This window comes from Vicia villosa, unplaced genomic scaffold, assembly GCF_029867415.1.
Source record: "Vicia villosa cultivar HV-30 ecotype Madison, WI unplaced genomic scaffold, Vvil1.0 ctg.000488F_1_1, whole genome shotgun sequence".
NCBI classification, from domain to species: Eukaryota; Viridiplantae; Streptophyta; class Magnoliopsida; order Fabales; family Fabaceae; genus Vicia; species Vicia villosa.
Window position 1 is genome coordinate 817,578 of NW_026705237.1, and position 12,021 is coordinate 829,598.

At 36.8% G+C, this 12,021-nt stretch overlaps 1 non-coding gene across 1 annotated transcript; it reads left to right on the forward strand.

The window, feature by feature from the left end:
* Positions 1-5,773: 5,773 nt before the first annotated feature.
* LOC131628897 (small nucleolar RNA R71) lies at positions 5,774-5,880 on the forward strand. Its single transcript, XR_009291915.1, has one exon. It is a non-coding gene; the product is annotated as a small nucleolar RNA R71 (small nucleolar RNA).
* Positions 5,881-12,021: the final 6,141 nt, after the last annotated feature.

Sequence of the window (12,021 nt, forward strand, 5' to 3'; positions counted from 1 at the left end):
TAGCGAGGAATCCTTTGACTCCACTTCTGGTTTCCCAATGACCTTCAATATCAGACTTCCTAAGATGTAAAGCAGAAGCGATTACTTCCAATTTTGGAATTTCTTCCAAACCAGTGAACGGGATCTGATCTCGGATAGGGAGTCCAAGTATCTCAGAAAACTCCTCCATAGTAGGCACCAACTGATAATCTGGAAAAGTAAAACAATGATGCTCGGGATCAAAGAATTGAAACAGTACACTCATCGTCTCTTCGTCAAAACCTGAAGTAACCAGACTGGGCAAGTGACCATGTCTTTCAGTGAATCGGGAACCTCCAGGAATCTCTAATACCAACTCTTTCAGCTCGGAAGGTATCTTCACAAAGTTAACTCGAATGGTGTTTCTAGTCCCCATGACCTACAAAACAGAACAAAGATGAATTCTTTGGTCCTCAAATGGTTAGTCATGATTTTATGATGCTTATGATGTCATGATGTCAAGTAGATAACAAACACAAACAAATCACACAATTTTGTCTTAAGGTTAGGCTTGCATGTGGTCCAGAGGTGCATACCCTCCCCCTGAAGTTTAGTGGGTTCAAACCTGTCCTATATAAAGATCGGGTTCTAAGGAGCTCATATCATTGACCTTTCTCGAAGGCGCTTATCTCAGTTCGGAAATCGAATCGCCAACCGAAAAGGTACTGAAAGTCCAGTCCATATGAGTGTAGCTTCGAGTATCAACCAACTTCAGTCAGAACCAAAGCCAGCCATCTCGCTACTTTCTAATAGGCCAAAGTCAAGTTCGACTAAGGTTCTAAGGGCAAATTAGTGCTTAATGACACCACGCGGCAGCCAAGCATTTCCTCAGGTCGGATCCCAAGGAACACCAGGACAAACCAATGTGTCACACTAACGATGGCCATCAGATCAACCACATCAGTATACGCTGTGCAGTCTCCTTGATCTCATGCCATTTACCTAAGGTACTCAGATCCGGGTTAGGATCTTTCACACAACAAAATAACCAAATTAGCACTGCAAAAATAAAGCAAACAAAGCAAACAATAGAAAACATTTAAGTGATTCCTAAACTTTTAAGGTAACCCCTTTTTTTAATCGAAATCCCCAGCAGAGTCGCTAGTTCTGTAATATGGTGAACTGACTTTTATTTGAAATGTCGCGGTAAGCAAGAGTCGCCACCGACTTTTATTTTATCCAAATTAATCAGAAAGGCTAACAGAAATAGGAAAAACCTTTTAAATAAAAACAGGGTTCGGGGGTAATTTATGCAAAGGGAAGGTGTAAGGCACCCTTTGCATCCATGGTTTTCCATGGTCTCTTAATTGCTTTTCTCTTTTTCGTTCAGAAATGTAGAAGAAGTGAATACGGACTTTAGCTCGTAAATGAGTGTAGCCATATCGAAGTTTTTTTTAGAAAAGGGTAGAAAGAGGAATTTAAACCAGAGCATGCAATTAAGGGCAAATTACCTTGATATTTGTAAAAAAGATTCTTTTAGCCTTTCAGGGTGAAAGGGTCTGTCCATTCCATAAGAGGGCAGGAAGCCTTTCATTTGGAGGTTGAAGGGTCGTCGCAATGTCGTTCGCCATAAGACTGTCCCATGCCATAGAGAGGCATGTAGTCTAAGGGAAGGACCAGAATAGCCTTTCGTTTAGGCAACCAGAGGACACCTCATCCATTTGTAGGCAACTTCCGAGGGACGAGATCATATTAGTGTATCGAAGGCAGCATCATTAGGGACCTATGATCTTTGCATAATCGAGGCAACATGGCTGAGGTATCCTCGTATTCGAGGGACATGGCTATTCTGCAAAAAACACAAGGCAACAAGGCAACAGGCAACAGGCAACAGAAGGGGTTACCAAAAAGTGTGCGTGGGTGCAACAATCATGTGATTCAATTCGAAATATATTATCTTGTAATTAAATGATTCTAAGTTAATTACAGGCTTGCACTCCCTAAGATTACTAACCATACAAAAATATAAACAATATAATTAAAGCAATATGGGGAAGGGGAAAAAGAAACCAGCGGGGGAAAGGGAAAATGAAGCCAGCGGGTTTGACATAAGTAATAATTAAAAGCAGAAAAAATAAAAGAGATTAGAGTTTAGGGTTACCGACTATTTGAGCTTTGGCGGTTGGCAAACCCTGAAAATGGGAAAAGAGAGAATAAAAGGAAGGAGCGAGTGTATTATCAATTCAAACGATAATTAGGGTTAACCCTAATTTGATAAAGAAAATAAAATAAAATAGATGTTTAAAATAAAAAATAGAACTTAGCTTTTGATTTGATCTGATATGGTTTGTAGTCGGGAGTAGCCTCGAGGTTAACCCTGAAAAGAATACACAAAAATACTATTTAGTGTAGGGCAAATTCTCGTAAACCCTGATTCGGGGGTAAAGCAACAAATCGATTTAATTAATTATTGGTTTCGCAACCTAATTAATTAAATCGAAGAAAATAAATGTAATCAGAAAAAAGCACTTTTATGATTTTAAAAATAAAATAAATAGGAATTTATTAAGGATATTTAAATAAATTATCTAATTAAACAAATAAAATAAATAAATAAACTAATTATTATAAAAAAAATAGTATAAGAAATAAATAATAGAATAAATAACATAAAAAATAATTAATATAAATAGTTAATATAAATAATAAGATAAATATTATAAACTAAATATAAATATTATTATGGCGTCATCCCAACAACAACACGCGCCAAAAAAAATTTGAACCACCCAATGACGGGTCGCCACGACATCATCTTCTTCAGCGAACCGTCGTCTTAGCCCTGGTTTATACCCACGGTTCCTTGTCCGTCGCTATAGGACCTGCCAATTACGAATACTACCAAAACGCAACATAAATCTTTCGCGAGGCCATGGACATGATCGTCCAGACCTCACGAACCTAAATATACTCTTAATTAGGTCAAATTTTGCCTGCAATGGAAAACCCTAATTGAAGCTATAAAAACCTAACAATGGCGCTTCAGCATATACGATCCAAAAACTCAATCAAACACACCAGAAACATTCAGAGCATCATAGTAAACCTCAATATGCAATCAAAACTTATTTATGGTGCATGAATCATGGTATTCAAATTCAAGCAATATTGGTATGTTTAAGAACCTGTATCTCGTGCTTCAGAGTGCCACAACCAATGATAGAGATTAGTACACGTTCAGGGAGGACCATAGAATCGATTAGAGCCTTTGGAACACCTTGAATCCTTGCTAATCTCCAAAACCGAGTTGGTGATTTTCTTGATTTTTTGTGCTCGGGTTAGGGTTCCTTTTGCTGCAAACTTGTAACCCTTGGCATATGGTCTTGCTCAGTACTTATATGAGAAGGGATTTGGTCAATAAACTTGGAGAAAATAAATTAGAATCTTTGATTTCAATCTTGGAAAATTTGATTGGAAAATTTTGTTAAAAGCTTCTAATTTTGGTCCAAATTTGAATCTTTTCTTTCACTCTTGAATTTGCACGAAAATTGAATCATAAATGTGATTTTGGATGGTTATATTTGATTGGAATTGAGTTTTTAAGTCAATATTTGATTTTTATGATTATTATAAATTAATTATCCTTTTTAAATGATAAAAAATTCACATAAAATCATGTAAAAATCAAAAATTCGTGGGAATTGGTTTTTGGGGCCTTGGATAACCTGAGAATCAAGTTTAGGCCAAAAAAGGTTGGGCTCCTTTGTAAAAAATTTCAATTTGAACCCTTTCTCTTCAGATTTTTCCCTCCAAAATAGTCCAACTTTGACAAGGCATATATCTCTCAATTTTTGAGGTATGGACAGGTTCCAGGACTTTTTAGAAACCTTAAAGAGTCTTATAACCAATTCCTTTGGTCTCATGTCAAAATAATTTTCCATGCTCCTTGTGTGTTCTTTTGAAGAAAATGACTTTTGGTTGACTTTTGAAAAGGACCTATAATGTTTTGGTCCATATCTCCCAAATGAAGCATTTTTGGCCTTGGCATGTTAGAGAAAAAATTGTAGAGAATTCAATTTCCTTCAGCATGAGCTTTGGATGGAAAATTTCTGATGTTCCATGTGAGAGTTATGGCTGGTCAAAGTTCAGTTGACTTTCTCCTATACAAACCCTAATTTAGAAACTTTTTGAATTGTTGATTTTTGATCTTTCCTTGATGAACCATGATCAATTCTTGATCAAGTGGTGAATGATACTTCAATATGAGGATCTTGACAAAAAATCAGGAGCTTTGACTGTACTTTGACCACAGTTGACTTTTAGGTCAAACCAGTCGACTGTTGACCTTCTGAACAATTGAGTGACCAATCCTTTGAGCTGAGACCTAAAACTTGTCATGGAGGTAATGTGAGACATTATAGGACATATGGAGTGCCTTGGAGCTATTGATTCATTGATTTTCCTTCAGAACAACAAAACCCTAGTTCTCTGATATTTGCTTAGGAGAGTGTGTCTTGGAGCTTTGTATCTTGATTTGAACTTGGATAAGAGAAATAGTATGGGCAAATTTTGGGGTATGAAACATGTTATTTTGAATGATGGCACTACATTCTGCAGTAAGCATTACTGTTTCGTTATCCTCGAGTTTCTTTTTATTCGAAAGAATTTATTTAAGAAACTTATATGGTGGCATTTGGGTTATAGCTTCTGTGAAAGGTATCGTTATGTTTAATTATTTCATAAGTTCTACAAACATTTTAAATTGCGCTTCAGTTTTAGATTTAGCTAGCCGCTGAGGGTAAGGAATAAGTGGCTTATAAGGTGGTGGAGGTGCGTATGGTTTTTCTTTTCCAGTCTCCACTTCGGTGTTGTTTTTCACTTATCTTAATGGGTTGGTCATCAGTTGATGTCTTTTTTTGTTTCCTTCGGCTCTTGTTGTGACATGGGTGCGTTTTGAGTTCTGGGATCGATAGGTCCATCGTAGTTCGTTCCACTTCGTAGTGTAATCGCATTCGCATGTCCTTTAGGATTAGGTTGTGGTTGAGCAGGAAATGTGCCAGCAGGGGCAGCGGTAGGCGCTTGTTGTTGAGCTACTTGAGAAATTTGCATTTCGAGCATTTTGTTATGCGTAGCTAAAGCGTCTATTTTGTTTGCTAATTGTTTTAGTTACTCACTATTGTCAATGTTTTGATTCAGGAAGTCTTTATTAGTTTGTTGTTGGGAAGCTATAAAGTTTTCCATCATAATTTCTAGGTTCGACTTCCTAGGGGCGTTTGGAGCAGCTACGGGTGCTTTTTGGTATCCAGGTGGAACAGTAGGTGCTTGTCCAGGTGCGTACAATGCATTGTTGTTCTTATACGAAAAGTTTGGATGATTCTTCCATCCAGGGTTGTACGTGTTTGAGTAAGGGTTTCCTTGAGCATAATTCACTTGATCAGGTGGAACACCTGTCAGCAGTTGACATTCATCAATGACATGTCCAGTTAATCCGCATATCTTGCAATTAGGAGTTACAGCAACCGCAGTGGCTGCAAGAGTTATGGTTAAGTTCTCGATCTTTTGAGTCAAGGCGTCTACATTGGCGTTAACGCGGTCTATACCACTGACTCCGTACATTCCTCCTTTAGTTTGGGATTTCTCTACAGCGGTTCGTTCTCCTCCCCATTGATAATGGTTTTGTGCCATGTTCTCTATGAGGTTATAGGCTTCATCATGAGGTTTGTCCATTAGAGCTCCGCCGGCAGCAGCATCTATAGTCATTTTAGTGTTATATAATAGACCACCATAGAAAGTATGGATGATCACCCATGGCTCAAGTCCATGATGAGGACAAAGTCTTAACATATCTTTATATCGCTCCCAGGCTTCCAAGAGTGATTCATTGTCTTTTTGGGTAAATCCATTGATTTGACCTCTTAGCATAGCGGTTTTACTAGGCGGGAAATATCTCGCTAAGAAAACTCTCTTCAACTCGTCCCTGGTTGTTATGGAGTTAGAGGGTAAAGACTGAAGCCACGCTCTAGCTCTATCTCTCAAGGAGAAAGGAAAAAGACGTAGTAGAATTGCTTCGGGACTGACATTGTTAGCTTAGATAGTGTCGGCGTATTGCACAAACACAGATAAATGGAGATTTGGATTGTCTGCAGGAATTCCAGAGAATTGGTTCTGCTGGACAGCTTGCACCAGCAAAGGTTTTAGTTCGAAGTTGTTTACCTCAATCGCAGGTGGTGTAACACCACGAATTCTAGACTAATTATTTATTTAATTATTTAGCGTGAATCTATGAGTCATTCTGAAGTATTGAAAACGTGATGATATGTTGAGTCCTTATTATGGTTTTTGATGATTTGTGATGTTTGAGATTATGATGACTTATGTGATGTCTTGATGATTCATGTGATGTCGTGGTGATTTGCGTGATGCTTATGTGTATTGATGAATTTTGGCGTATTTTAGAATAATTAGAATAATAAGTGGAATTATTTTAATTAGTAAAATAAAATAATATCAGTGTTAGAGATATTAAGGGTAAGAGTGGTCATTTGTGAAGAGTAAATGAGGACAATATGGGAAGACCATATTAGGGGTCCTAGGGGTAAAAAGAGAAAAGAGGAAAGAGGGAATCATTCTGTACGATCAAAGTTTTGTGAATAGGCAAAGGGAGAGAGCTATGGCACGAAGAACATGGAGGAAAACGTAGAGAGAACGCGAAGAGGAATATAATCCAACCACGAATCATGGTAAGGGGTGACTATTCTTTATTAACTAGTATTATAGTGTTGATGATGGTAGAATAGATTAAGAGTTTGGACCTCTATTTAGGATATTAGGGTTTTTGAGATTCTGACACTGACATGCCCAATTTGATGAATATGATGCAATTGGTTTGTTATAATTGATGGATGATAGTTATTTTGCATTGTTGTTGTGTTAGAATCATGAAAACTGATGAAAATTGGTCACTATAATGTGTGGGTTCGTATTTGGTGTTGATAGTGAAAGTAGGAATGAAGAAAAGTCATAAAATTGGAGTTTCTCTGCTTCAGCAGCGTCAGGAACCGGTTCCTAGGTGGGAGGAACCTTGTTCCCATAGTAAAAATCCGAAGCGAGGAAATTATGGGTTTCAGGAACCCGTATCCACACGGGGAGGAACCAGGTTCCACAGATTTTCTTAAATTTTACTTAACTTTAAAAACTTCTAATTTTCAAACCGTAAGTCCGTTTTAGACGCCGTTTTGGATGTTGTTTCTTAAATTAAATACTCTACCATATAAAATAAATAAAACAAAAATAACTTGATTTTATTTTGAAAAGCTCGATCTATTTCGTTTATGGCATGTTTTGTACATTGTGTGCATGAATTGGTTAATGTGACAATGTGGTGATGTTGTAATGATATAACTGTGATTTTGACATTATATGTGGTGTGATTTATATATGGTATAATTGTAGATGGTGTTGAAACCGAATATATCGTTCTGTGTTACTTTTGGTGAGTTATTGGTGATTGACATTGTTCATTTTGATCCAGTGGTGATGTTCCGACAACATGATTATAATGTTGATAATGCGTGTATAACGTGATCAAGTGGTGATTGTTTTTATCGTATGATGATGATTGATTTGTTTTGAATGATGCATGATACATGTACATACTTGTTGGTGATAACTATGTTGAGTTATGTGAGACGATGTTATTCATCGGATCGGTGATGTGGTAAGTATGACATATGTGTGCATTCATTCATACGCATTTTGGTGATGGATCCCGATGATGTTGTGGATCAAATGGTGGGCATAATTCCCATTGTGTGGAATTTGTGCCGGTTGGGCTATATCTTGGTGAGGAGTAGATCAGCCGGATGGGTTAATCCCATGTTTGGTACCACATGCATAAGAGTTTGCATAGTCTTTGTATAAATTGTGACATGTCAGGATGAAATCCAGTGTTATGATTGTGTTGTGTTATTGGTGCATACTCTTGACTTGTGCTTGTGATTGGCATGAATTGATTAATCTGAATATGCTAAGTAGGGTGGATAATTGCTCATGAATTCTATATCTAACGATTTATAATGTTATTAAATTGTGATGTAGTCTCACCCTTACTCTTATTTTTTCAGATTGAAGCTAAGTGGCTTAGATGTTTGGTGAGGATGGCTTTTAAGGAAGTTATCGTTTAGTCTAATAATTAGGTGTTGTTGTCATGCTCTGAATACTTGTAACACTCGGAACGCATGTTTTTAGAGTTATCATACTCTTTTATTTTTTTATTATTTGGTTTGGATAATTCTCTTTTGTTGGAATAAAAAGGCTTGGATCCTTATGAATGATGTTTCATGGAGTATCCAAATATTATTGATTTTCCGCTGTGATAAAACATGAGTTTGAATTAATTATATGTTGTTTTATCAGTAGAGCATGATTACACCTGGAATGTATAATTGTTTTAAATTGTGATGCCCTTGAATTCATGTTTAACTCTGATTATGCGCTATGTTATTCGGGATATTTAGAAGGGTGTTACAATAGAGGTATCAGAGCAGGTCGGTCCGTCTGGCCAAGTGCCGAGTCAGTTGAGTTGCACGATAGTTGAATACTGTCGGCGTGTTATCCCTTGGTACGCGACATGTGAGTGAATCATTGTTGGTACTTGTTTGTTTTGTTGTAGGAGTTGGTTTGAGAAAAATTGGGGAGAAGCCTTGCTTCTCGAAAGAGATTCAGTTGCAAGTTTGCAAAGAGGGGTGCTGTCGTGATGTTTCAGAAATCGAACTTCGGCGATGAAATGTGTTGTTCAAGTTATAAGAAGTTTGGAAGCGAAGAGATATGATAAGGGGATGTTAAGAATGTGATTAATTTGAAGAGGATGAGTTTTGGAGCGGAATTTCCGTAAGCAAAACGCAGGAAAATTGCTGAATCGTTATGAAACTTCGAAAATTCATAACTGGAGTTCTGGACATCCAATTTGAGTTCCATTTGAAGCGTCGAAAAGCTAACGAGATGAACTTTGTTATAAAAATGGTTGCAGCAGCTGTAACATATTTAATTGTGACAGGATGATGTTGGAAAGAGGTGAAGTTGCAGTTACACTTGTTCTTAGAACTAGACTTGTTTGTTGGTACTGCACGGGATGTTAGTGTCATAGTTGAACGAATGGAAGAAATAATTGAAAGGTTTTTTGAGAGGCAATTTTAGGAATTAAATGTACCATTTGAGGAGTTTTGGAGATATCGTATAGAGTGTCGCTGCATGATGTCGATGTTGCATTTCAGATGATATTGGAAAATTCATATTTTGAGTTCCGAGTGTCGGATTAATGTGCCGTTTGAACCTACGAAGAGGAGAGATTATGTTCTACCTTATGGGAGAGTTATAAATACATTAGAGTGATCCTATGAGGAGAGATTATGAAGACGTTTAAGGAAACATGAAACTTGTTGAATAGGAATGGCTACCACCGCGATGGTTTGGAATTGAAATTGAGTAGAACTTGTTATTGATGAATAAGTTGATGAGATGTTCGGTAATAAAGATGATTTGAGTACCGAAGGATTTTAGTGGGAAGTCAATTAGTAGTAAAGGTGAAATAAACTTTAGAACGGTTGAAGTCGTATTTATGATGCCAAAGCAACGACATATATAAAAGAAGAATTGTACTGAAGTTCTAACACCTATTGATGTGAGGAAGACTTCGTTGAGATTCCGAGTGGAATTATATTTGGATGCAAAAGATGTCATGGGATTTGTAAGCAATGGTATATTGAGGCTGAAGAGTGTGATTTTAACTACTTGTATGTACTCGTTCCGATGGTGGGAATGCTTTAATAGAGGTAGTAACTCAGGAATTTGTTTTTGAGTGCGTGTAAGTATTGCTAAGTGGTAAATTAGTACCATGTATTGTGAAGGAGGATTTTAAACGAATGAGTAAAGAGAGTCGGAATTGGGTAAAACTAAGAAACCTAATTTGGTGATGATGATTGTAATGAGTAATCAGAATAGTGCAGCAAAAGCGGAATCTAACGTGTTGGATAATTGCTGGTTTGACTTGAGAGGAGCCAGATAGTTGAAATTCAATGGCATAGGAATATGATTATTGAGTTTCTTGAAGGAAGCTGTTGGTGAAAAGTGTAAGTATTATTTCATCGCTCAGATGGGAAAGTATATTTAAGGTCGGTACGTTTGATAGATGGAATGCATTACTGCAGTGTTGATCAGGTGTGGTCATACCATGGTTGTGTAATTATATTATTCAGTTATTGGGCGCATTGTATGGGTTGTACCTCGACGTTTCATTTTCGTTAACCTGTTGGAGATATAGCGAGTGGTACACCTTTGGGGTGGTCAAATGCGACGTAAGAGCTGAGATTGAATGCATGAGATATGCTTTCTGTTGGTTATGTCAGATTGATTTTGAGGATCGACTAGGGAAATATTATCAAGGAACTGGAGAGTCAGATGAAGGAATACTATCCGGAACTTTTCATTTGAAATATATTTTCGAGGACGAAAATATTCAAAGTGGGGGAGAGTTGTAACACCCTAAATTCTAGACTAATTATTTATTTAATTATTTCAGCGTGAATCTATGAGTCATTCTGAAGTATTGAAAACATGATGATATGTTGAGTCCTTATTATGGTTTGTGATGATCTGTGATGTTTGAGATTATGATGACTAATGTGATGTCTTGATGATTCATGTGATGTCGCGGTGATTTGCGTGATGCTTTTGTGTATTGATGAATTTTGGCGTATTTTAGAATAATTAGAATAATAAGTGGAGTTATTTTAATTAGTAAAATAAAATAATATCAGTGTTAGAGATATTAAAGGTAAGAGTGGTCATTTGTGAAGAGTAAGTGAGGGCAATATTGGAAGACCGTATTAGGGGCTCTAGGGGTAAAAAGAGAAAAGAGGAAAGAGGGAATCATTCTGTACGATCAAAGTTTTGTGAAGAGGCAAAGAGAGAGAGCTAGGGCATGAAGAACATGGGGGAATACGTAAAAAGAACGCGAAGAGGAATAGAATCCAACCGTGAATCATGGTAAGGGGTGACTATTCTTTATTAACTAGTATTATAGTTTTGATGATGGTAGAATAGATTAAGAGTTTGAACCTTTATTTAGGATGTTAGGGTTTATGAGACTCTGACACTGACATGCCCAATTTGATGAATATGATGCAATTGGTTTGTTATAATTCATGGATGATAGTTATATTGCATTGTTGTTGTGTTAGAATCATGAAAACTGATGAAAATTGGTCACTATAATGTGTGGGTTCGTATTTGGTGTTGATAGTGAAAGTAGGAATGAAGAAAAGTCATAAAATTGGAGTTTTTCTGCTTCAGCAACGTCAGGAACCAGTTCCCAGGTGGGAGGAACCGGGTTCCCATAGTAAAAATCCAAAGTGAGGAAATTCTGGATTTCAGGAACCCATTCCCACACGGGGAGGAACCGAGTTCCACAGATTTTCTTAAATTTTACTTAACTTTAAAAACTTCTAATTTTCAAACCGTAAGTCCATTTTAGACGCCGTTTTGGATGTTGTTTCTTAAATTAATTACTCTACCATATAAAATAAAGAAAACAACAATAACTTGATTTTATTTTGAAAAGCTTGATTTATTTCGTTTATGGCGTGTTTTGTACATTGTGTGCATGAATTGGTTAATGTGACAATGTGGTGATGTTGTAATGATATAACTGTGATTTTGACGTTATATATGGTATAATTGTAGATAGTTTTGAAACCAAATATATCATTTGGTGTTACTTTTGGTGAGTTATTGGTGATTGACATTGTTCATTTTGATCCAGTGGTGATGTTGTGACAACATGATTATAATGTTGATAATGCGTGTATAACGTGATCAAGTGGTGATTGTTTTGATCGTATGATGATGATTGATATGTTTTGAATGATGCATGATACATGTACATACTTGTTGGGATAACTATGTTGAGTTATGTGAGACGATTTTGTTCATTGGATCGGTGATGTGGTAAGTATGACATATGTGTGCATTCATTCATACGCATTTCGGTGATGGATCCCGGTGATG